The sequence below is a fragment of the Equus quagga genome, chromosome 7 (assembly GCF_021613505.1).
Source record: "Equus quagga isolate Etosha38 chromosome 7, UCLA_HA_Equagga_1.0, whole genome shotgun sequence".
Classification (NCBI taxonomy): domain Eukaryota; kingdom Metazoa; phylum Chordata; class Mammalia; order Perissodactyla; family Equidae; genus Equus; species Equus quagga.
Window position 1 is genome coordinate 61,209,028 of NC_060273.1, and position 20,914 is coordinate 61,229,941.

The window sequence follows — 20,914 nt, forward strand, 5'->3', positions numbered from 1 at the left end:
ATAAGAAAATGGAATATGCCTTTCATAAAGTTAAATTTATTTAACTTCAGGGACTATCATTTATTCTAAGATTGTGTCCTTCCTAATGTTCTTAACAGAATAAAACCATGCTGAGAGTGAAGGTAGTTTTGAAGCTGGTTTTTACTTAATTGGGGAAGTACAAACTTGGTAATCCTACATCAGCTCCCCAAATTTCTTTGGAAATTTTATTGTATCATATAATCCAAAAAAATGGAAACCCTAGCCTGGGAAGCAGAAAATCCTTGTCTTGCTGATTGGGATATTAGGGGCAATCATAGTATCCAGGGGTATAGTCTTTGGGCAAATACAGGAAGCAAGGTCTTGGGAAAAGGACTCTAGCCTGCTCGGTTATTGATTATTTCAAGTCACCTGCACACAATTTAAAACCCAATCACACCTCATTTCACTGAAATACCAACACTGCTGTTCTAAGTGTTTGTAAACTGCCTGTTAGCAGTAAGTGGAGGTGCTGACTTATGTTCTGCGGGCACTAGGTGCTCAGGCTGCCCCATTTACCTAGAATAAGAATGGAAATTGATCCCTCTCTTGCTGTTTAGAATTTGGGAGTCATATCCTAAAACTGCTGGTCCATTTTTCTGTTATCTAAGGATGCAGCTCTGAGAACATGTGTAAAATGCTGAAGTCTGGGCCTGACCCCCTCTGAGCAGGGCGTCGGTGCTGCCTCTGCAGACATAGCTGTGGCAGTAAGGTTAGTGGATGCCCAAGGATTCTAGAATTCCCACTAACAAGCAAATCCTGGAGCAGAGACAGAGCAAATATGAGGGATGAATTACTGTATTCACACAGGAATCAGAATTAAGGAAACAGGTACAACATTTGCATTTTTGCTTTGGAGGAACATGCTTCTGAAAGGAAAATAATTCACCTCTGATGAGGATGAAAGGAGATGAATGAAATGTTTATATGAAGGCGATGAAAAGAGAAAGCCCAGAAAGAGCAGAAAGACGGATGTGCCTTTGGGTACAGACATATGGACTGTTCTCACGCAGCCTATTGCTATGGATGTCTACAAAACATCCACTCTGATGTTTGGAAAGACGAGATTTAGAAAGACCTCAGATGTTCACCATGTCTTCCTGAGTTCAGTAAAGCACATGGAGAAGCAATGATCTCTAAAAAAAAAACTGGTTCTGTTTTATTTTCTTTTTCACAGTCAGTGAAAGATAATTACAGACACATCATTCGTGGGTGACAAAGCTGTTCTCTTATTATCGGCGTTAGAGCCTTAGAATAAGCTGTCATGCTTACAATCGTCTCCTTCGTGATACAATTTAAAGACTAAGGTATTATTCAAAATATGAATTGTCATTCCAGAAAAGGCTTTGAAAAAAATTATAATATAGATCGATCCACCAGAAAGATATGAGGCAGGGCTTTCTTTTTTATGAAGGGTGCAAGATATTTAATGGTGTCTGTGCCTAGAATTCTATGCAAAGTCACATGAAAAGGAAAACTCAGAGAAAATAATTAGAGCTTAAAAGGACCATGAAAGGCAAGTCCAACCTTCTTTTACAGATTCTTGAATATGTAAAAATTTTTTATTGGTGAAAGGAACTCTAAAGGTCATAATTTAAATTACTATGGATTGGGTTGCTGATTTGATGGTTATTCTGTAGTTATAGAGTCTGGGACTCTAAAAGACCCAAATCCAGGTCTTCTAATTATCCTTCCACTTTATGGTTTTCCAAGAAAATTGTGTACAGTGGCTAACAATAAAAGGGATGGAAAGTACTACATTATTGATAGAGTTGTAAATATTGCAAAGCTCTGATAAAAAAAAAAAGGGTAGGTTGCCTCACAGGTCTCTCCGGGGCCTCACTTATTAATCCTTACCTGGCACCTCTTTCTTTCTCTCTCCTCCTCATCTAAATCTTGACCCAGTATTCTCAAACATGCCAGTAAGAAAAGAGAGGTGACCAGGTCCCAAGAGCGGCTCAAGTCATCTCACCCATCTGGAGACATTGAATCATAAATGAATAGCAGCCTCCCCCTAGTGGTCAGGCCTGCCTCCATCTGCTTGCCACACAGAAATAGGAAGACAGAAGTGTGAGAACGAATGAGACTGAAGCTTTTCAGGGTACAATCACATTGGTCACTAGTGACCTCTGTGTCAATGCTTTGCTCAGTCAGGTAAGCATCTTCTCTTCCCTTGCAGAGGAACTGGGAAGAGAATGGACAGGGCAAAAGCTTCCGCGTGTAGGGAAGTGTTTCTGGAGGGCAGGTATTTCTGCCTCTACAATAATAACAATATCCACCACATGTTGAGTATATACAATGTGCTAGGTGCTGTCCAGAGGGCTTTATGTACATCATCTCATTTAATCTTCACAGAACGCTGTGGCGTTGGCATTATTATACCCATGTTACAGATGAGAAAACTGAGGCTTAGAAGGGTCAGTTTTCACCTACATCAGCTATCTAGTCAGGGTTTGAATACCCACTGCGATGTATAGCCACCTGCTATTCTTGGGCAATAATAGAAAGATCACTTTCACCCCCACACCTACCTGAAGCAGCTTGAATCTACCATTGGTAATTCTGACCATGATCAAGTTCCCCCTACTACTGGAAATGTTGTCTCCCTATAGCCTACTTCACTGGATACAATTTTCACCCTCTTTAGCAGTAGTTCTCAACCAGGGTGATTTTGCCCCCATAGACATTTGACAATATCTGGAGACGTTTTTGGTTGCCACGCTTGGGAAGGGGGTGTTACTGGCACTCCATATAGAGGCCAGGGATGCTGCTAAACATCCTACAGTGCACAGGACGGCCCCCTACAGGAAAGAATTATCCAGCCTAAAATGTCAGTCATGCTGAGATTGAGAAAACCTGTTCTGTTGACGCATAAAGTAAAGTGAACTCCTTTCTATGTTAGCATTTACATGTCTGGAGAAAGCAAAAATGTCATGTCTATCCCTTCCGCCTTATATATGCTCACACCCTTAGCACACTGACTCTCCAGTCTTACCTGTTTTTTTTTTTTTAAAGATTTTATTTTTTCCTTTTTCTCCCCAAAGCCCCCCAGTACATAGTTGTATATTCTTCATTGTGGGTCCTTCTAGTTGTGGCATATGGGACGCTGCCTCAGCGTGGTTTGATGAGCAGTGCTATGTCCGCGCCTAGGATTCAAACCAATGAAACACTGGGCCGCCTGCAGCAGAGCGCGTGAACTTAACCACTCGGCCACGGGGCCAGCCCCAGTCTTACCTGTTTTAATACTCCCATTTTCTAAAAACGGAGGCTTAGAAGACTAAATGAACTACCCAAGATAAAATACCAGGGAATGACAAAGCCACACTAGATCTGAGGTTACCTAGTTCCTATTTCAACTATCTTCTAGTTATATCATGTCTAATCTTTCAATCCACTCATTAGGAATAAGGGTGAATTAAACAATGTCTCTATTCTCACAAAGGTTATACTCCAGTGAATGCTGGCCCAATATATTCCCTACCCGGGGACGAATTATCCCCTCTGTTGACATCTGATTTGGTCATGTCTACTCTTAAAGTCAGTGAAAAGAATCTAATAATCAAGACCCTCAAGGAAAGCATGACTACTTTCATGTCAAATATAAGTCTGTGCAAATAGATCAATAGAACAGAATAGCATAAGAATGAACCCACATACATATAGTCAATTGGTTTTGACAAAGGTATGAGGAAATTCAATGGGAAAAGGATAATCTTTTCCAAAAATGGTGCTAGAACAGTTGGATAGTCATATGCAAAAAAATGAACCTTGGACCTTACTTCACACCATAAACAAGAATTAACTCCAAATTGATCATAAAACTAAATGTGAGATCTAAAATTACAGAACTTCTAGGAAAAAATGTAAGAGAAAATCTTAGCGACCTTGGGCTTGGCAAAGATTTCTTAAATATGAAACAAAAGCATGAACTGTAAAACAAAAAAGAAATAATTCAGATTTCATAAAGTTAAAACCTTTGCACTTCAAAAGATGCTGTTATAAAAATAAAGCAAATTCTAGAGTGGGAGAAAATATTTGCATGACATATATCCAACACAAGATTTAGATCTAAAATATGTGAAGAATTCTTATAAATTAGTAATAAGACAAACAATCCATTGAAAAAATAGAGAAAAGATTTGAAAAGACATTTCACCAAAAAAAATTTACAGATGGCAAAAAACACATGAAAAGATGCTCAGCATCTTTAAGCATTAAGGAAATGCAAATTAAAACCACAATGACATACCACTATAATCTATTACAATGGTTAAAAATTTCAAAGACTAACCATACCAAGCATTGTCAAGAATCTGGAGCAACTGGAACACTCATGCACTACTGGTGGGAATGCAAAATGGTAAAATCGCTTTGTAAAATAGTCTGGCAGTTTCTTTTAAAAATTAAACATATACCCACTACTTGATCTACCATTCCCCTCCTAAGTATTAAGCCAAGAAAAAAGAGGAACACATATCCACACAAAGACTTATAGACAAATATTCAGAGCAGCTTTATTTATATTAGCCAAAAACTGGGAATCACCCAAATATCCATCAACAGGTAAATAAACAAATAAATTGTGGTATATCCATACAACAAATTACTACTGCACACAAGAAGAAGCTCAAAATATTTATGCTGAGTAAAAGAAGCCAGACACACCTCCCAACAAAAAACAAAAAAGCATACATATGGTATGATTCCATTTATATAAAATTCCAGAAAATGCAGATAATCTATATGTCAGAAAGCAAATCAGTGGTTGCCTGGATGACAGGGGTGGTGAGGGATGGGGATTCATAAAGGAGTAAAAGGAAACTTCCAGGGTGATGGATGTATTCATTATCTTGATTATGATGATGATTTCACGAATGTATACTTACATCAAACTCATCAAATTGTACACTTGAAATATATGTAGTGTATTCTACATCAAATATACCTCAATAAAACCATAGAAAAATGAAGTGAAATAAAATAAGATGGGTCTGAGGCAAAGAGAAGAGGTCTGCATCCTTTAGCTCTCTTTCCCATTTGAAGAGATGCCACTCAATGGGTAACATCTGTTTCTATCCCTCTAGCACTAACTACAGTGGCCACAAGACTCCTGCTTCCTCACCCCAGTGAGGTCTCCTGACTTCTGTCATCTCTAGGAAGGTTCTGCTGATGCAGTCATTCAGTGGTCAGCAAATGTATCCACAAAGAACTGAAAAGGAAACAATTGCTTAGAAATTGCACATTGGTGACATCGGTGGCCTCATCTTGGGTATTCTTTGTCATGAAGTATGGATTGAGTTGTACCAATCATTTTAGAGTCAAAGGTGTAGCTTGGAGGTTATACGAGCGCCAGTCTGCTAAAACACAGTGTCTGAGCACATTTTTCACTTCTGCAGAACCTTGTGATACATCATCCTTGAGTTTCATTTCACATCTCTTTTTGTACTGCTGATTACGTCTTTGAATTCTTATTTGTTTTGACTTTTCATTGTCTCTTTCCTGACCAAGAAACAAGAAAATCTTGAGCCACATAAAGACCACAGTTCATCAAGATGTTTATTTCTCAGCAACTCTCTGTGTTTGAGAGTTAGGAATTCACATGGATGGTGTTTGGGAAGATGATGATGATGCTTTTTGACAGATTTTTGTCATCTTACCATCAGTTTTCTCTATGTCTGTATATGTTAAATAGAAAGTGGCCATAATTTATACTATACATGAGAGGCTGCCTGCTGTACTAGAAATTACCACAAACTTTGGACTCAAATCTCGACTCAAAGCCTGTTTATGTAATTTCCTAGCTGTATGACCTTGGGCAAGTTTCTGAACTTTCATGAACCGCAGTTTTCTCTTCTATAAAGTGGAATAACTGTTAAGCGTTTAATAAGATATTTTCCTTAAAGAACTCTATACAATAAGCCATAGTATAATCATTCACATAATGGATCTGAAGCCAGACAGTCTACATTTCAACCCTGACCTCACCACTTACTTTGTAACTTTCTGTGCTCCAGTTTCCTCATCTGTAAGAATGGGGATAATAAAAACACCTACCTCATAAAGCTGGTATGTAGGTTAAATTAGTTAATACATATAAAACATTTACAACAGTACCTGGCAGAAGATAAGGACTTAAAAAGTGTTAGCTGTCTTCAGCATTATTAATGCAGCTATTATTTTTTATGTGTGCCGCCTAATAGGTGTTGCATAAGCGGTCGGCATTGTTCCTTTACAACCCTCTCTCTCTTCTGATTTTCAAAACAAATTCTGTCCCCTACAGCCATCCCTGAAGCACTTTCAAGAAAACCCAAACGTTCTTCAGATCACAGTAAGAATGACACTTTTTTCTCTTTGTGCATGTGTGTGCGTGTATGTTGCTCAGCAAAGCAAATAGAATAATAACTAATGTGAGATTTTAATTACCATGTATGTCAGTGATGCTGCTTTGTAAATCAAAGTTAATTAATTCTGAGTACTTGCTACTTCTTCAATCCTCCTACCAGCTCAGGAGCAAGCATGCTATTTTCTATGTAAATAACAAGGGTGCTTCTAGAAAGGGTGTTCAGAACAAGCAGGGTGCCATCTACACAAGAGCAATTTCAAGGCTGGAAATTTAGACTTATCATATTGAGCTCTACCCAATGTATATATCCTAGAAGAGGGCATGACGTTACCTCACTGTAATGTTAGATAGAGCAAAGCTTCCTCCAGCAGCTGTCTTTGGGTTTATCCTTCAGAAAATGGTCCAAACTTTTTGAATCAATGATTTTGTCTTAACAGTCCTTTGGAGCGCTCCTTAGTATAACAGGTTCAATAGTATATTTGGCTGTTATGTGAAACAGTACTTCCTTTTATGTGTCTAATCGCATGGTTTTCAAACTTATTCTGTTTACTCACACTAAATCTTGCATGGAAATGTAATTCATAAAGCAGAAAATAAGAAGAGCCAAGGGGTGTAGTTTGGGAAATGAAGCCAGTAGTTACCCAACCAAACTCCACACACACTTCTGTCCCCAGCAGCTATCTCTGAAGTACTTCCAAGAAATCCCAAATGTTCATACGATTGCACTTTGAAAACTCCTGCCCTAAAGTAACTTTCTTCACTCAGTTTTCCAAAGAAGCTGCTTCTTCACTGTATTTGTGTTTCATGAAAATCCCACATTCCCTTTGACTTCACTGGCTGTGCTTTTATCCATTACAATCACGTTGCATTTAAGCTGCCTACTTTCCAAAGTGAAAAATCCTAAATTTTTCAATAAATCAAAACATCTTTCTTCCTATCCTACCATCATTTTCTAATCATTATAATGATTAAGAAAATGGAGATAGATTAAAGATGCCAAGATTCTTTAATCTGGAAAGATACCAGCAAAACTTCGGAATGATTGAAGTCCATGAAATCATCATGGCACTGGCAAAGAGGAAGATGCGTTAGCTCAGCAAATTCTTCACTAATTGATCTGGGGTGGGGGGTTTGGGGTTCTTCCTCGTAGCTTGACAATAAAGATCCATACAGAGTATGAGAATTTATTTGCCAATCAAAAATAGAAACCACTTTACAAGAGAATGAGTAAATAAACAAAGATGGTAAAACTATAAATGTTTATCACACATCAGCCTTGTGATGGCAAATCTATGACATGTGTGCCCCCATTCCCATCTCCAATTCCCAAGGCAGAGATCACTAAATGATCGTGGCATAGGTGCAGCCTCAGCGTCCTTCACAACCCAGCATTCCAGGCAGCCACTACCAATTAATTAATCAGTATTGGCGTGTGATTTGAAGTCTTTCTGCCAATACTGACTAGTCTGACCACCAGAATTCACATATGGGAAAACAGAAGCCCAGAGGGTAGATAATTTTCCCAATATCATACAGCTAATTAGTGGAGGATAGCCATGCCCCTTCACCAACGCAGCTCTGGTCTGTTACACTGAACATGCTAGAACATTTGTTAGACCCTGTTTGAAAATTCCTTTGTTCTTACTTCCCACATCCATGTATAGGGAGCTAAGAGCATCTCCTAGTCCTCTTTCAGTCCAAATGTTGTTTCACAGTGTATTTTCCCCTGTAGCCTTTCACAATTGATGTAACTAATGGAAGATATGGAGATAGCATCTTGTAAAGGTTAAGAGCACAGATTTTGCCAGACCAAGTTGAACTAGACTGATATTCCTGCTTTGCTACTTACTTACTGCATGAGCTCCAGAATGCAGTCTAACCTCTTTGAACCTCAGCTTCCTCATACACAGAATAAATACTCCTCAGAGGTATGCTACAAGATTAAGGCAAATACAATATGTAAGCGCCTAGCAAAGGGCCCAGAAAGTAGGTAAAATATTTACCCATAGAGCTTTCTTTTCTTCCCTTTCCTCTTTCCTTTTCTCTCCTCTTCATATTTTATTCCACAAATATTAACTCCTTGACCTTGAACAAGGAACTTAACATTTCTGAGCCTCTTTCTTCATTTTTAAAATGAGAGTTACATTAGTACTGACCACATTGGGTTGCTGGGAAGAGTAAATGGGATTATAGCAGCAGTAGCAATAGCTAACTCAACTATATCTCATATAGGTATAGACTCCATACAGAGAATCTTCTAGAAGACTAACCAGCTTGCTTGCACTTAAATGTCTAGCCCCAGAGACTTTTGCCATGAATATTCATGTTATGGTCAGTGGAGGTAGAATGCAAAGGAGATGCCTACTGTCAGAAGGCCTAGCTCTCTCTTGAGAGAGTCCATGTATGATGAGAAGGATAGTCATTGGATTTCAAATTTGCAGACCTGGATTCTCCCTGAGCCTGTCATGAGCTTGCTCTGTGACCATTGGTAGGTCACTTAGCCTCTCTGGACTTCAGGGTAATCCACCAAGCCCACCTCATAGCACTGGCAACCCAAATGAGAAATAACCAGGGAAATCTAAAGCTCTTCAAATGGAAGAGATCATTTTTTTTCCTTTTCCTAGAACAAAAAAAGGAGGAAACCTGCCCCCTGAAGTTTGAATTGGCTTTAGTTTGTCTTTATTCTCTTGCATGTACAAATACCTTTTTATATAAAGATCTTTTTCTTTTTTACTTAAGATTGGAAATGTGGCTGCCCTACTTAAAGTCAAGAATGTCTGTGAGCAGCCGTTCCTTACCTCCTACACGTATAGCCAGTTAGAGGATGCACACTGATCCTGGGCCTCATAGACTCTTCTTCCGCTCTTTATGTAAAGATTTTGTGTTCAGAGAGTCCCTGAGTTATTACATGTAATGACCTAGCTCAGCCAGGATGAAAATGGGAAATATATTTTCTCTTGTGCCTGTCCCCCGTGACAAACAGACACATTTGCATGTATGCACATACATATACACACACATTTCTTTCTCCAGAACCCTTCCGTCAAACATCTCAGAATTCCTCCTTGCAAGGCTTTGTGAGACTCCAGAGTAACAACCAAGGGGATGGCACCAGTGATGGTGTCAGTTCTGATGGACCACTATGACCAGCAGCAACGAGTTTCCAGAATGGAATGAAAGCACTAGGTAATTGAGAACAAGTCCTTTGGGCTATTAGGCATCTAGCAGACAGTAAGATAAATCCTCATCTCCTGCTAGTTATAGAAAAAGAGATATATTTTTCCCCTACAAAGAAAGTGAAAGGACTAGACTGTTATCAGTTACCATGGCAACTCAGATCCACTTGGTGCTCAGTTCATCATGTCATGATGGAAGACTGGAGGAAAAAAGGAAAACAACACTAAGCTTCTCTCTGCTTTTTGTCAAATATTTTGAAGTGACATTTCAGGGTATGAGCCTGAAACAACTTTTTCTGAGTGGAAAGGAGAGGAGACGTGAGGGGGAGATAAAGCGGGAGTGAAGAGCCTGGGGATGCTGGGGACATGTTTGAGAGAAACTGACTGATGTGGTCAGTACTAATGAAACTGAGAGGCAAGGAAAAGAAAGCAATAGGTATTTATTGAGTGCCCACCACATGCTGGGTGCTGTGCTTAATAATGAGCAGTCTGCAACCTCTCAGAGTGCTCTGTCTGGAAAAGAAAGACAACTAAACACACAATTACAATATAAGGCGCAAGTTCTTCCAGGGCATAAGTACAGGGGGCAATGGGAGCAGGTGTCAGGTGGTTGTTGCTGGCGGGGAGGGAGATTTCCCACAGGAAATGTCTATGCTAGCATCTCAAAAATGAGAAGGGGAGACCAGGTGAAAAACTCCTGGTTGGAGGAGTGAAATGTGCAAAGGCCTTGAGGAGAGAGAACTCTGGGACTTGGAGGACACGAGAAGTTCACTGTTGCTGGAGTGGAGTGTGTGAGGGCTTAGGAAGAAGGACGAGCTTGGCTGGAGAAGTTAGCAGGGACTATGTTGTGACATATCTTATAATATGTCATATTTAAGGGTTTGGAATTTACCTGAAAGGCAATGAGGAGCCATTAAAGTGTTTTAAGCAGGTTTGGAGCGACTGGAGGATGGCTCTGGAGCCAAACAGTCATGGTGGAGGGAATAAGGGAAATATTCTAAAGTCAAGAGTGCAGGTGATGGATCTGACAAGACTAGTGGCAGTGGAGAGATGTGGATGGATTCTAGAAGTTCTATGAAGTAGAATCAACAGAACTTATTGGAGATAAGAGAGAAACAAGTGAAAACTGAAGCCCAAGTTGCTGGGCAACAGAGTGAATGGCAGGGTCATTCACTAAAAGAAGGTCAGTGATGGAGGAGTGGCTTTGGGGTCATTTTGGTTGATTACAATGAGGCTATGTTGAGCCATGTTAAGCCTTTAGAATGGCACTTGTCAAGCTTTTGTGTGTGGGTATGCTCAGAGTTGGAAACAGGCCTCATGGAACACTGTGAGAAAATGACATGTTTAGCTTAGGATATGATGAGAGAGACTCTAGAATGAGATTTTGTGTAGATCCCACCATCCGGTGCATAAGAGCAACCACAGCAGAATGATTCAGAGCATCTTCTTAGTCTGCATCTTTAATGACAAGCTGCCTTCCTTCTGCATCCTTCGTTACTGCACATGAAAGATTAGAGTCACTCTTGGCCTTGGAGGAAGAAGGAAATTTACTTCCCCTGTTGCTATTTGCACTGATATCCAGGAACTTAGCTCTTGTGGAGCTCAACAACCTCAGTCAGGTTTGGAGAAATCTATAGTGAGAATGCCAAAGGTGGGACATGATGGAGTGAGAAGAGGATGTGGCCTACATAAGTTGTCTCTGGTCGGCCAGCTGGCAGGCTAGAGGATTCCACCTGTGACCCTCACATGCACTCACTTATGCTCTATTCTGTCTTCCAGCAAGGCCAATACCCTACTGATCTTCTTCTTTTAGTGGCCCACAAGCTTGCTCTGAAGGCTGAACTCACCCATACTTACAACCACGCAAGATCTTGGCTTCCACCATTTTAACTGCCAGGAATGTGCATGAAGTCAGAAGGTTTGCATTTGAGACCCAGTGCCACAATAGCTAACATGTTAATCTTGAGCAAGTCTCTTAATTCTCAGAGAGTGTCCTCCTCTGTGATGGAGGGATAATAGTGAGCCCCACCCACCCAGGTGGTGGTGAGGAATAAATAAGACAGGGCTTAGGAAGAGGTGTGGAAACTGAAACAGGAGTTGGGGCTCACTATCACAGCATGGAGAAGGCTGCTGGGATTATAGGAAGAGGAATTCTCCCGACTCTGTCGTGCTGCTGTGCATGTCTAGACCTCTCTGGGTGGCAATCCCACAGGGTAATCTTGAATCTTACCGTAGGAGGGTCCTGAGGTCTGAGAAGATAGAATTCCATATGTGTAATAGAGCTACCACGCCCAGGCATTTCTTCTCCCAGCGGATAAGACAATGAATAAATAAACTCTCCTTTGCAGCTTTCCCATTTGTCAACCCTCTAACGTAGCCTTGAGCATGGTCCTCAAATATGGGTACTTAATTTATGCTCCCTCCAGCAAGTAGCAAGAAGTTACCCCTAGAGTAACAGAAAGAGCATGGGTTTGGATTCCGACCACCTAGATTCAGCACTGACATTTACCTGGTGTGCTGCTTTGGATAAGTCATAGAACTTCTGTGAGTGTCTATTTCCTCATCTGTAAAACAGAGATTATCCTTCTCAAATGTTCTTATAGGGATTAGAGATAACTTAGGTAAGGGGCCAACCACAGGGCCTTGTGGGCACTCAATAAGCAGTAGTTACATTCTTTCATTTCTAATAATTTATAATAATAATAATAAAATAAGAGGATAATGCTTCCCCAGATCCTTAGCCCACCCTCTCTCAAATTTTCTATCAGTAACTACGGCTGTGTAAGGATTTCTTCCCATCCTGAGGGAAGCATCTGATTCAGTGGTTACGAAACAAGTCCACATCAAAAAGGATTAGGAAAAATCCTGTCTCTGGTTCTAGCCCTATGACTGCTCAGAAATCTCAGCCAGCATCATTCTAACTGGCATCTCAAAGTCACTCTTGCATTTCAGAGCCCCTCTGCAGGAGCCAGGTCCCATGAAATGGGGGCAGCATCTCTGCAGGCAGAGAGGGTAGGAGGCAGCAGAGAGAGAGAGAGATGTCTAGCTGGGCCTGTGCTCCCCGGCCCTCCTTCGTACCCAGTGGCTATGTAAAGGGTGGATGTAGGGTATTTGGTTTTAATTGGGAAATGCTATCAATTGTCCTAGGCTCATTTAAAAATCTATCAGTATCAGGAAGTAGACAGATTAAGCAATGAGGAAGAGAAAGGAAAAAAAGCTGTCAGCGCCCTGCTTTGTAGGGAGGGAACGACCTGTCTAAGCTTCACGAGCGAGGGCTGTGCTGAATGCTAAGAAGCTACCAGAGTTGATTTTGAGATGCTGGGGAGGGAGAGGAGGTGTCTGAGCCAATTCACACAAAGTCCTGGGCAAGCTTGTTCTCGTAGCTTCCAAAGGTGGGACTGCAGTGATCCGCACCACACAGTTCAGGTTCCTGCAGCTGTTTCTGGCAGCCTGGCAACTGTGCCCCCTGGCTGTAAGCCATGTCAACACCTGCAGATAGTTACTCCCCTTTGCCTCCCTACTGGCCAAACCCTGAACTGGGCCCAGTGACCTTTTCATCCTGGGAGACATCAGTCAGGCTGAGTCCACCGTGGACCTGAGGCAGACAGGGAGAAGGGTGATAGAGATGTATCAGAGGTTGGACAAGAAGAGAGAAGGCAAGGAAAAGAAGGGAGGACAAAGACAAAAGCAAGCTATGAGAACAGCACATAAAAGGGATGTGTGACAGGGCTGTCATAGCAAAGTCCCACTACCCAGGGGCCTTAAAACAACAGAAATTTATTCTTGTGCAGTTCTGGAGGTCAGAAGTCTAAAATCAAGGTGTCTGCAGAGCCCTGCTCCCTCCAAAGCCTCTAGGGCAGGCTCCTTCCTTGCCTTTTCCAGCTTTGAGTAGCCCCGGATGTTCCTTAGCTTGTGGTAGCTTAGCTCGAATGCCTGCCTCCGGCTTCATATGGCCGTCTCCCCTCTGAGTCTGCATCTGTCTCTTCTTCTTACAAGGACACATCGCACTGGATTGGGGTCCATTCTGATTCAGCATGACCACATCTTAACTTGATTACATCTGCCAAGACCCTATTTTCAAATAAGGTCACCTTCACAGGTCCTGGGGTTTAGGACTTCAGCACATCTTTGGGGGGGGACACAATTCAACCCATTACAGGTTGTTCAGAGGGCTGCTGTCTGGTTAATTTAGTCCAGTACTGCAGAAGGCTGGAAAAGGACTAGTCAGGAACTCAGGGTTGCAAATGCAAATGCCTGCAGGGGCCAGGCAGGTAAGATAATAGGCTGCAGAATAGGAAAATGGTGCTTGTCCCTTTGCCTGGAGTCTTTGGGACAGGAGTAGACTGGAGTGCATACCCTGAATAAGGACAAAGGCTCCTCAGCTTCAGCCATTGTTCCCTGTGGGACTGAGGCCCAGGGAGGCCAGACCTAACCACGAACCAAGAATCTAGATTTATATGTGAAATCTCACAATTCTTTTTACAACTTTGGCAATTTTTTTTGTTTTATATGATTCAGGCCAAACTAAGCTCATCAGCAAACTAGGAACAGTCATGAGCAGCCAATGTGCCACTACTGGTGAAGGAGCCTTAGGTTCAAGTCCCAGGCTTGCCACTTGCTGTGTGACGTTGGGTGACTCACCTCCCATCTCTGGGCCCAATTTCCTAATGGAGCATGAGACGGTCTTGATCACTCCACAGAGTATGGTGGTGAATGTTCAAAGGTCTGGGGTACCAGGCCCACGCTGGAGGTGCTTACAGATTAGTTTAGAAAGAAGACTTACACAGCGGAAAACCTGAGTGACCTCATGCAGTTGTTCTGAGGATTATATAAGTGGATCAATTTAAAGCTACTAGAAAGTGCCTGCCCTGGCCTAAGGCTGAGTAATTCCTCTCTCCTGCTTAACTCCTTCCAGGGCTCCCCTGAGTGAGGTTCAGCGGCTGTTTTAGCACAGCGGCTGAAAGCATGGATTCCAAATGCAGAGAAGTGAGGGAGAGAAAATTGAGTGGGTAAGAAAGACAGCCACAGAGTGGAGACAGACAGAAAGCTTCGAATTCTGGCTTTCACGCTGCTGATGACAACAGCTCATTGTGCCTATTTTACAGATGAGGCACTGTACTAAGAGCCTTCACAATTAGTCCTCATGCCAACTCTGTGAGGTAGATATTATAATGACTCTTATTTCATTGACAGGGAAACAGAAGCCAGAACTCCAGAGTTTTAGGTGAACTCTCCCAATTCCTTTAAATTGTGGCAGCTAAATCAAACTTTTTTGAAACATCGTGCAGTCTAAACTTTAGCCCACCTGCAATCCGACCCCACCCGTGGGCAGCCACTTTGCAATCTTTGCTCAAGAGCCTTAGGTTCCAGTCCTAGCTTTGCCATTTTCTGTGTGACGTTGGGTGAGTTATATATGCTCACTGGGCCACGGTTGAGAAGTTCAATAACTTGCCAAGGTCACAGAGCTTGTAAGTGGCAAAGCCCAGGATTTGAACCCATGCTGTCCAGGATCTGAACTGCAGTCTTCAATAAATGTTTCTGATTCTCCTCTAAGACCCTCCACCAATCAAGCTACCCGGATCTAGGTGGGACCCAGGATGTGGACCCACTTGCCCTGGCTGATGCCTTTAACAAACTCCAATGATGGACAATGGGAATGGAAGTAAGTGCCTGAAAGATTGTATTGACTTCATTAAATGTGAAGGGCAAAGAAGAGGCAGGAAGGCCCTTGTCCAGTGCTGCATCATTTGGCCTAAGATTGCATCATTGAGCTTTTTTTTCCCCCTCCATCATGTGACAGTTTTGATTCGTGCTTCAAAATAAGAGGAATTTGGCTTTAATATTGGGTGTCACTGAGTCTTAAAAGCTCTTGATGTGAAAATGAAGCTGCCCAGTGGTTTTTCATATTTATTTTTAGCAGAAAACCCTTTTATGAAAAAACGAAACCTTACGTAGAATGCCAGCATATAAAATAGAATCAGCTGGTGTCCATTATGTGCAGCTAAGGCATAATAATGATGATGATGATGGCAATAAGGACAGCAGCAGCTAATCCTTGCTGAGAGCTTGCTGTATGCCAGGCACTATTTATTGTAAGACCTGACCTAACAGCCCTAACTCCTCCAAGCCTGACAACAGCCCTAAGAGGAAACTGAGACACAGAGATGTTCAGTAATTTGCTCAAGGTCACAGAGTTCAGTGTGGGAGTCAGACAGGCTGTCCTCAGGGCCCAAGACCGTTCCTACCCTTCTGCTCTGCCGTTCACCATGGTTCACTGCAGAGGTGCCCACTAAGAAGCAGCCGATTGCAAATGAGAGCCAGCAATACAGAGCTATGCCTTTTCAGCTTATGATCCAGGGTCCTATTGAAACTGCTGTATGCTTTTCCTATCCACAGGGACTTAATGCACGTGAAATGTATCTCCCAGTGACATTTACATAGGCCTGTCATTGTACTTCAGTCTTAGCTCGTCTGTCTTTGAGGTGCTTCCTAGGGTCTTTCGAAGAGATATCACATCTGCCCCAAAGAGTAAATTATAAATCAGAATATCCCAAACGATATTCTCTAAATTTGGTGAAAATCTGTTCAGAGTGGTTAGAAACAAACAGGCCCCCAATTCACTGTATTTATACAAATAAAAGAGGGACTGTACTGATCCAAGAGAGCTGGGGGCCTGGCAGCAGCCCATGACGCATCGTCTGGGAACCTTAGGCTCCAGGAACCCAGGTGGAAAGCCATGGCTCTCACCAGGAAGAAGCACGCTTGTCTGCTCTCTGGGAAAGGGAGAGAAAGGTGCCCTGGGCCTGGAGAAACAACAGCGTTTGGAAGTAGAGTCAGCTTAGGGAAACAGCAATCCTCAGGCTCTGACCCTCGGGCCAGGGAGTGCTGCAGCTCCCTCGGAGGCACTAGGTCATGGTCGCCCTTGGATTTGCAGAGGCACCACTAATAGCCAATTTGGGATCAAACAGAAGGTATTAATTTGCATGATTAGGTCGGAGCTGATGGTACAAATAATAAGTTAAACCTCTCTTGAGCTTTATTTTCTTTACACTCTACTGATAAAAAATAACTTTTAAATAAAACATTGAACTTAAACCTTAAGCTTCTAGAGAGTTGAACCAGAATAGGTTTCACAACCTTGGCATTATTGACATTTAGGGCTGAATGATTCTTTGTTGTGGGAGCTGCCCTGGGGGTTGTAGGATGATGAGAAGTTTTCCTGGCCTCTACCCACTACAGGCCACTAGCATGACCCTCCCCTTCCCTAGTTTGTGATAATCAAAAATACTTCCAGGGGCCAGCCCCATGGCCAAGTGGTTAAAGGTCTGCGTGTTCCACTTGGGCGGTCCAAGTGCACGGGTTCAGATCCTGGGCGCGGACCTACTCTGCTCATCAAGCCATGCTGTGGCAGTGACCCACATAAAAAGCAGAGGAGGATTGGCACAGATGTTAGCTCAGGGTGAATCTTCCTCACACACACACACAAATACTTCCAGACATTGCCAAATATCCCCTGGAGTGCAAAATAAATCCCAGTGAGATGTGAGAACACTGAATTAGATCATTTCAGAGGTGCCATTTGACTAGAATCTTATGATCTCTATGATAGTTTAGATAAACTTTAAATAAAAAGTTTAACTCAATATATTTTCCTATTGCTAAACTTGTCCTTTGTCTGGACGCCCTGGTTCACAGTTGAGGCTGAGATCACAGCGATTCAACAGCACTCCCGTTGCTCCTGGCTGCTTGACCTCAAGTCAGTTACTAAAAAAACTTAGCTTAAAAATCCTTCACAGACTGACCTCCCTCACCACCTTGTGTTGCCTCCAACTCCCTTCTCTCATCATCCCGCCTCTTCCCAAAAATGGAAAACGAGAAGAAAAATGAAAATAAATTCAAATGTCTTGGCTAAGGCAGTGAAACTCACCCAGACAGGCTTTCTCTTACCAACGGGCATCATTTATTTTTTACTTTATATTTTTCAATTGTCTTTTTCTCATCAATTTTCTCCAGTAATTACTACTTAGCTACCTAAGAGCTTAAGTCACACACTCTGTGGAAGCACAGGGGTTAAGAATTTGAGCTCCACAATCAGACCACAGCCTAGGTCTGAATCCCAGCTCATCCATCCGTCGCCAGTTTCAGGCTTGTGGGTAAGTTCCTGAAACTCTTAGCTTCAGTTTTACTATCTACAAAATGGGGCCAGCAATAGTGCCAGCCCCACAGGGTTGTTGCGAGGATTTAATAAAATATGGTAGGTAAAGTGTTCAGCCAGAGGCCGTGCATATAAAATACAGCTATTACCAGTATCATCATCACCATTATAATTATTTTTAATTATCACTTCATTCCCTTTTCTACTGTTTCAGCTAGAAGGATCTGGAGGTAATGATTTCAGGCAGCTAGGGGGATTGCTTTAGGAATTTTTGTAGAAATTAAACACTTTTAAAAAGCAATTTAAATTTATTTCATCAGCCCTTTCAATCACTCTGAGATTGCCAGCCAATGTGTCTGTACAATGTCTACGAGAGACTCAGCCAAAACCACAAAGCAGGAAGTCACAAAAGACCCTCCCCAACATGCCCCTAATCACTTTTCCCTTCTTTGTTTTCTTAGGCACCTGCATAGGGCCTTTTCGCTCCCTCCACCTTTCCTTTTCCAAAAGTATCTACTGCCATCAATTGAAGTGGCTACACTTGAATTCAGAATGACAGGGGAGAAAAGATCTTGTTTCCTTGGTGAGATTTATTTGCTTACGGATGAAAAGCAAAGACTTGCAAGAAAGAGGTGAATCTTAGTAGCCGCTGCCCCTTTCTCCCCACCCAACATTAACTTCCTGCTGCCCGTATGTCTGGCATAAGGAAAACAGCCCTTTAGGATTTAAGGGTTCAAAAGACATGCTGACCTTTTTTTTTCAATCAACAAAGATTGAAGTATTTGCCATGGAATCCTATTTCTTCTGTGTAGGTGGTCAGCGATGAGGGGTCTAGGTAACGGCTTTTTTTGTACATAATTAGCATGCTCTCTATAGCATCACGCCTACACCCTCAGTCTCGAAATGCGCAGGCCGGGATTAGACTCCCAGCTCTGTCATTTCCTAGCTGTGAGAAAAGGATTTTCACCTCACGTCGTTTAAAACACTCTCCTATGCATTAGGACGATGGTCCCCGTGCTAGCTAGCCTTTGGGAGACCAGTGATAGACAGCATTAACTCCATTAAACCAAGAGTCAGAGAGGTTGTCAGTTGCTCAAGATTACATAACAGTTTGTCGTGGATCAGAAAAGAACTTCGGCGAGTTTTTTGACCTATTTGAGCTTCAGTTTTCATATCTGTATTTCTTCTGCTTAGGGTTGGGCTAATGATTCAGTTTGCGACACACTTAGCCCAAAGCCTGCCATCTAACAAATGCGCAATAAATAGTTCTGAAAATAATGGTTATTCAGATGAAAATAACTGTGGTCTATGCAGAACAGTGTACGAAAAGTGTGCTTCACTAGCAAGTAAGAGACTTGACCAACGTCCCCAGATCCGTTCCTAAGTTATCTCACGTGACTGTCTTAACCTCTGCAGTGCGGGTTCCTATCAGGCTCAAATGGAGTTAACATTATCTGCCTCCAATTGCTTAGAAAGATAGTGAAAGTCTCGACTAAGCTGTAGGATAGAAGTCATCCTTAAAAAAGGTAAAGTGCCAAACAGATTTAACTACTAATAATTTTCTCATTCTTCATACACTGTTGTTATCACTGTTGCATTGGATCCTGGCAATGGCAGTTGACAGGCTAGCTACCCACACGCTCTTCTAGCACATTCCCAGGCAAGGAGGGACTGCTAGAAACTATCACTGAAGGCAACTCAAGGCAGAGTCGGGATTAGGACCCAAGCCTCTGACCTGGGTCTACTTTCTTCCTCCCTCACAAATAGGCGAGGTCCTCCAGACGCTGCTCCCATCCCCGCTCTGGACCTTGTACGCTGGATATATTGACTAATGGCATTAACAAAATGAGAAGCGTCAGATGATTCTGTGTAGCCATTCCGACACTAAATTTACAGAAGCATTTCTTCAGAGCTACTTGTCTTTCCTTCCTTTTCTAGCTCTTCAGGGTAAAAGAAGGTTCAGCTGCTGATAACTGGTGACGTGCTTACCCTGCGAACAGTTCATAAAGCGTGACTGCTTCCAGGAGAGCTATTTGTACAAGCCTGGGAGAGGGCTCAGTCCACTAATGGAGGCGGCAGAGATTGCCTGCAGAATAAACATGCAACTTCTTCAAGATTGCTACTGTATATTGAATAGCTTCCTAATGGAGGCTGGGACAATGGATGTGAGGACTAGGGAGGCCATCTCTATTCTGTGAGCTTATCAAGTCCCATTGAGATGTGAGCCGAGCCATTTAAAGAGCTGTCAAGGGATGTAATCTTCCAAAGCAGGTCAGCGACATGTTGGGGATGGAGGTCAGGCAGAGGTCCAAAGACTTTCACCACTGCTACTCCTTCTTGCAGAACTCAGCTGGAAAAATGTACCCAGTGCGGGAACTCTTGATATTGCAGGGCCTTTTGTACTTTGCAGTAGCAGAAGTCGTTAAGTAACTTGAGGACAGGTGATGCCTGATTCGGCATTTGTTTTGGGCTGAGGCCACAGGCCATTGCTGGACTGATTATGGAAGGGGAAAAAAGTCAGTCTAGGACTGGGATTGTTTAGTATTAGAAAGCAAAGACCAGAGGTGAACCCGACAGCCCTTCAGATATCTGAAGAGAACTCTCAGGGGAAAGATGACAATTTTTTCAACATCTCTTCACAGAGCAGAGCCAGGGCCAATAAGTGGACATCATGGCAAGATGACCCCACATTTGGAAAATTGACAGTTCAGTGGTCCAAAATGGAATGGAATGCTTTGTGAGGTAACAAGCTCCCCATGTGAGGAGTCCAGGCACCGAGTGGTTTACAAACTGTTCTGTGTAGCCTCAGGCTTCTCTTGAAATTCAATAAAGTCACAGCGTATGTAGGAATTAGCTTTGACAATTGGCCCTGAAACAGAAATCACATTTGGTCAAAATTGTTTTTGAAAATCCTTTAAATCATCCATAAAATACAGGGCTGTGGTTTTATTTTTCACAACCCTGAACAGTTAAAGCTGGATTGCTTCTGGGGACTATGTGGTTGAAATTGATCTTTACACATGGGAATCACTTTCAGTGGGATTAGATGCTCCAAGATTAGAGGAATCACAGTCATTCACGTCTCTTACCAGGGCACATGCTCTGTGGGTAGATGGAATGGCAGGATGAACCACACATCTTATTTAAATTGACGTACATTTATGTGTACGTGAGTGTGTGGCACCTGTGGTTGAGTGTGCCAGCTTAAAATTAGAAATGCTG

General features: G+C 42.3%; 1 protein-coding gene across 7 annotated transcripts in view; it reads left to right on the forward strand.

Moving 5' to 3' along the window:
- Nucleotides 1-20,914, forward strand: part of ATP10B (ATPase phospholipid transporting 10B (putative)) — a 285,082-nt gene that overhangs the window by 123,355 nt on the left and 140,813 nt on the right. For 2 of the 7 annotated variants that reach the window (XM_046667350.1, XM_046667353.1), the window contains exon 6: nt 6,299-6,346. The exons of 4 other annotated variants lie outside the window; for them this stretch is intronic. The gene's annotated coding sequence lies outside the window, so the exon portion shown is untranslated. Of the gene's footprint in view, nt 1-6,298; nt 6,347-15,091; nt 15,200-20,914 lie in introns of all 7 variants that reach the window. One more of the 7 variants, XM_046667349.1, reaches the window with a different exon arrangement.